Below are 6,120 nucleotides of genomic sequence, written 5' to 3' on the forward strand. Positions count from 1 at the left end.
GTAAGACTCGAAACGTTATCAGTTGATTGTCGATTTCAAACTGTAATGGCACAACGAAATCTGAATTGCCAATTTCGTTGCGAGAAAAAAATTTTTTCTTCTACGTGAAAATGGCCTAAGTTATCGAGAAATAGGTAAAGTAAATGTTTGCTTCTGTACTGTTTGGTGTGTTATAAAACGTCATAAAGGTGTGTGTGTATGTAATTATGGCAAAGCCTCGAGGGCTATCTGCCTAAGAGGAGGGACGCCTTCGTGGAGGACTTAAGGGAAACTGGCTCGTATACACGTTACACATGGGGAAAACCACGAAAACGCCCATGCAGCCAGCCCGTTCGCGGGATTCGAACCTCGGACCGAACTACCAGTGTTCAGCGACGTTACCGCTCGGCCGTTGGTGGGCCCCAAACGTCATAAAGGAAGAGGATTTACATCAAATAACTTGCGCTCTGGACGCCCAAAGAACTTTCACTGCGAATGAAGCGAAAAATCATAAGAAAAGCATCGAAAAATCCATTTGTTAGTGCAGTTACTTTAGCCAATGATGTCGCTTCAACATCTGGAGTTCAAATCTGTGCCCAAAGTGTTCGAAATGTCCTGCATGATGCACACTTTTATGGGATATCTCCAAGGAAAAAATCTCGCATAACTGAACGAAATAGACTGAAGAGACTTGAATTCGCTAAGGAATATATCAATAAGCCAATTGATTTCTGGAAAAATGTCATATTATCCGACGAGAGTAAGTTCAATATCTTTAAATGAGATGGCAGGGAATTAGTTTGGAGGAAACCTTGTACTGCTTTTCATACCAAAAATGTGCTACCTACAGTTAAACATGGAGGAGGTTCTGTTATCATTTGGGGGTGCATGGCTAGCAAAGGATTTGGTAATTTGTGTTTTATTGATGGGAATATGACAGCTCGAACCTATATTGATGTGTTGCGAGATAACTTGCCACAAAGTGCAATAAAATTGGGTATCAGTAATTCGTACTATTTTTAGCAAGATAATGATCCCAAGCACACTGCCGGTATAACACATATGTGGTTGCTTTATAATGTACCCAGAAAACTTGCCATTCCACCGCAATCACCAGACTTAAATCCTTTGGAAAATTTGTGGAATTCTTTGGATTTAAAAATAAGAAAAAGGAAGATTTCAAGCAAATCTGCCCTTAAACAAGCCCTTATTGAAGAGTGGTCGAATACTGACCCTACTGTTACAGAAAATTTAATTAAATCAATGCCAGCAAGATTACAAGCAGTAATAGATGCTAAAGGAATGCATACTAAATATTAGTTATTTGAAATTTGCTTATATATTTTATTTCTTTTGTATTCATGTAGGTGTGCAAATACTTTCTTGATACGAGATATTTTAATTTTGTTACAAAAAAGCATTGTTATTTATATTATTGTAATTTTTCTGTTTGTTTTGGATGATTAAACATATTCTGATTTGGCAATACCAATTTTTTATTTCTTAATGCTTCTTTTTAGGAATTGCAAACAAAAATGTAGGTGTGCAAATACTTTTTTTACCCACAGTATATAGATAATCAGATGTCCGTACTTTTAAGCATAATCATAAAAATTTACTTATTTTATATCCTTTGCTTGAAATTTTCCAAATTAAGTATAGATTGTTACAAAAAAGGAAGCGTATTCTAAATTTTTTGAATCGCTGTATATTGCTTCGTCCTGTAAACGAAACTCACATTGCTTCATTTGCTTCGTTATATGCGAAGAACTTAACAGATTTCCACTGCAGTTAAACAGCTCTTCCGCAGAAAAATCCTATTCAAAATACTGAATGAATCTAAATTTGCCAGTTTGGACCTCGATCCGATTAAAACAAGGAACAGCATTCTCTCAGGGGCACGAACGCTCATTTTCCTTGTTCACTTCAAGCTCTGACTTCTACAAGAGCGAAAATAGGTAAAAGTATATTTTAGGGTACCCTTTGGCGAAACTTGGCGGTACATGGATACCGAGTTTGTGCAGTTCTTTGACTTGTTATTTTGACTTTGTGTAGCGGCAATTTTTGCCCCAAAAACAAGAACAAAGAATTGCACAAACTCGGTATCCATATACACATCGACCTATTTTCACTTAAAAAAAAAAAAAAATCAGAGAATTGCACAAACTAGGCTAAATCGCCGTTACACAAAGACAAAATAACAAGACAAAGAATTGCACAAATTCGGTATTCATGTACACATCGACCTATTTTCACTTAAAAAAAAACATCGGAGAATTGCACAAACTATGCCTTACGCACTCCCTTGAGTTTGTCCATGTACACATCGATATATTTTCACTTAAAAAGTCAAAAGAGCACCCAATTCTACAGTAGAGGAAACAAAAAATACATAATCTCAATAAACTATATTTTTAACCAAACAATAAAATAACATAAAAAAGGAAAAACGTGTTATGTATTTTAGCACTACACAAAGCAAATATCCACTTACCTTATTTAGAAATTCGTTCGTCTTCATTCTGTGGCACACAAAATTCCTTAACAGCATCCAAAAACTTCCTAAAATTATCTGAATTACAATCCGTATATCGGCGTCGCCACATAAATTCACAAAAATAAGATTCAAAAACGTAGTCTGTCCGGTAAATGACAACTAAGTAAACCTTCATTTACACACTAGTCAATTAATACACTTTTCCCCTTTCGTTCCAAATCTTACAGAAACTTCAAATTAATCCTACTACAGTCGGCCATTGTACCGTCTAAACAATGAAACAAGCAATATACTTCTAAGCAACACACACCACAAAAGCCCCTGCAAAACATCCCATAATTCAAAATTTCCCGGAATAATACAAACGATTGCGTCATAATAGGGTTTCCATAACATTCAACTACTCAGCTTACCATAAATGATACAACAACTTGGCAATGAACGAAACAACTTGGCGATAAATGAAACAACTTCGCGATAATACAGGGGTACCTTAAAGTCAACTCTAACCCGAAAATATACCGACTCAACCGATGGAGGTCATGGAAGGGAAAATTTCCCTATCTGTTTCCCTGATGCTAAGAAAAAGTGGGAGTTCCAAAATAATCTTTTAATATTTTCTCCTTTAATATTTCCCTATGACAACAGTATTTGGAAACATTGCGTCAAGTAGTCGTGGCCGAGTGGTTAAGGCGATGGACTAGAAATCCATTGGGATCTTCCCGCGTAGGTTCGAATTCTACCGACTACGAAACTTTTTTTTTTTTTTTTTTTTTTTTTCTTCCTTTTACATTATTTACATTATGCATAATGTACATTTGTAACGCGAAGGAACAATTAATTAATCTCATATAGGTAGGAAATAGAGGAGGGGCCCGAACTGGTTTCTCTCATACACTGCTCTGAAGCAATGAGGCACCCCTCTATTTAATGGTACTACACGAATTTTAAGTGTTACAAGTTTAACATTAATGTCAAAGTTATTGCAAGTTTTGATATAAATAACTGCTGCATAACCCCTTTCAGACGCATCACAAAATCCATGAAGTTCACATCGAAAATAATCAGGTAGCAGAATTTTCCTAGGCATATTTATAGAATTCAAATGTTTAACTTCTCTACATAGATTTCTCCAATTTCGATCAATCTCTTCTATTACAGGATCATCCCATGATAATTGTAATTTCCACAATTGCTGAAGGATCATTTTAGCGAGAATTACAAGCAGAGCTATCCACCCCAATGGATCGAATAGCTTTGCTACGAATCACAAAATAATCCTTTTAGTCGGAACACTTTGATACTCTATTACACTGACATTACATTTGAATTCATCATTGTCCGGATACCATTCCAATCCCAGAACTTTCAATGTTTTGTCTTCTATTACACGATGAATATTGTCACTATCTGTGTTTGTTAAGCCAGAGGTTTTTAACAATGACGGTTCACTTGCCGACCATTTGTGAAGCTCAAAGCCACCCCTTTTTAGAAGTTGTTGCAATTCGTCTATCAATGCAATACCTTCCGAACTATCTTTTACACCAGTTAACATATCATCAACATAAAAATCTCTTAAAACTATATTCTTTGCCTTTGGAAAGTTCAATCCTTCGTCAATCGCTAACTGACTCAAAACTTTGGTTGCAAGATATGGAGCAGCTGCAGTTCCATATGTAACTGTTTTTCCAAACGACAAACTTGTACTTGTTTATACGGGCTATCTCTCCATAATATTCTCTGAAAATTTTGAAAATCGTTTGGCACTGGTTTTCGAACTGCCAGTTTTCATTATTTTATTTTATGTTTTGCAGTTTGAATTTTTGAAGATTAGCTCATAAATAATTATGCTAATCGTAATTGATTACCTTAAAACAGTTTCTGATATTAAACTCGACTGCAGTTTTCATGATTAAGATTTTTTATATTTTAGCAGTTTTTAACATTTATTTCTTTTATTTTTATGATAAATTCTTTTGGAGTTTGTTAAAAGATTAAAAAATATACCTGTGTTTAAAAAACATAGGAAAATTACTGATTTCCGAATCTGTGAATCTAGACTAGTCTTCTGAAGGTGTGAATTTGAACTGCAATTTGTAGTTTTCAATTTGCAAAGTACAAGTACTGCTTTTGGGCTCCAAAACCTTTATTTCTTTATTCCAATGCCGCATGTTTTCCTGTATAATTCATTAATCAGTCTAGCTAAAACAAATAGTCTAGCTAATGCCAATCTAGCATTACCCTTTTAATACCTATTTTATTGTCTTATCCATGTTACATGGAACAATGGTTGCCAGAGCCTACTCTAAAGAGAGGTTGTACTTCTATTTTCCACCCCCAATTTTGAGTAAGAGCACCCAAAGGGGGATCCGGAGGTCTAACCCTTCTCCCCTTCCACCAATCCACACGAGAAGACTTTCGGCTCGCTGCACATTTAGAGTGCTGCCATGCCGCGCCGACACTATGCATTTACAAACATCCATGTCTTCTCCGGAATTCGAGCCATAGTAGTACAGTCTATACACTATACAGTCTGGACGACATGTTATTGCTTCAGTAGTGTTAATGACAGTATATGAACATGAAAAGTATAAGTATTTCAATTTCAATCAAAATTTGAATCATTAAAAGTATTAGATCATTATATCTCTAAAACAATCTGTTGAGAAAATATCTTTAATAACACTTTAACATAAAATTTTGCGTATATAATTAATAAGAAAAGCTTGAATCTTATCATAGAACACATGAGTTTTCCATAACAGTCTGTTAATTATAGTTCAGAATTAAAATGACATCGTACGAAAGAGGTCACGAAAATGTTTTAATGACATAAGAAACCAAATTATTATACACATTTCAATAGTTTAAGGTAGCGTCTCTCAATATGCGGCCTTGGCAGCAAAATAGAGATTTAAAGTATTATGACCATGGCGTTTCTCTCCATTCTTTTGCTGCACATTTAGCGCCTCTGGAGTCCTTTCCAGCGAAATCGGAATATAGTGATATGTACGATTGTGCAAAAAATATAATTCATTGAAATCTAATTGATATATGTGCCACCTCAGACTTAAACTTACACGTATGCATCCAAAAATAGAACAACCGTGCAAGAATCAACTTTAACATACATTGTATTAACGTGAGTAATAGTATTTATTTAAATTTTAGTAAGATAAATATTATTCAGACTCTGATAACCTTGAATTATTAAAAACGACTAAAAATTTTCTTCTGTTAACTTAATTACTTAATATCATTATAAAATTTAATGAATTTTTAGTCCAAAGAGGCAAGACCAGATGGACTATTAATTTCGTTTTGGCAATTTCCGTCGATTCACCATAAGCGTTGTTTAACTTTTCAAACTGTTGCCACCAAATATTATCGCCCTGTATAATATTTAAAGAAATTAAATAATGAAGAATTTGTATAAATGTATGTATGTTTCTCGCACTATGATAAAACAATGGTACCAGAGCCATTAAAATTTCAATAAGGTAATCTTCCATAGAATATGGACATGTGGGAGCCCTAATTTGAATTTGAAATTTGTTTTATTATCGATTTCATATTTTGTAACACTTCAACGAGTTTTTGATTAATAAAGTAAATGATTTTAAAGCGAGCAATGGCAACATTGT

The 6,120-nt window shown here is 34.4% G+C and overlaps 1 non-coding gene across 1 annotated transcript; it reads left to right on the forward strand.

Annotated features, from left to right (window-relative positions):
- Window positions 1-3,145: 3,145 nt before the first annotated feature.
- Window positions 3,146-3,227, forward strand: TRNAS-AGA (transfer RNA serine (anticodon AGA)). The gene has a single exon. It is a non-coding gene; the product is annotated as a tRNA-Ser (tRNA).
- The last annotated feature ends 2,893 nt before the right edge of the window (window positions 3,228-6,120 follow it).

The sequence above is a fragment of the Stegodyphus dumicola genome, chromosome 9 (assembly GCF_044657685.1).
Source record: "Stegodyphus dumicola isolate Sdum_Otavi_A_Nest chromosome 9, ASM4465768v1".
Lineage (NCBI taxonomy): Eukaryota > Metazoa > Arthropoda > Arachnida > Araneae > Eresidae > Stegodyphus > Stegodyphus dumicola.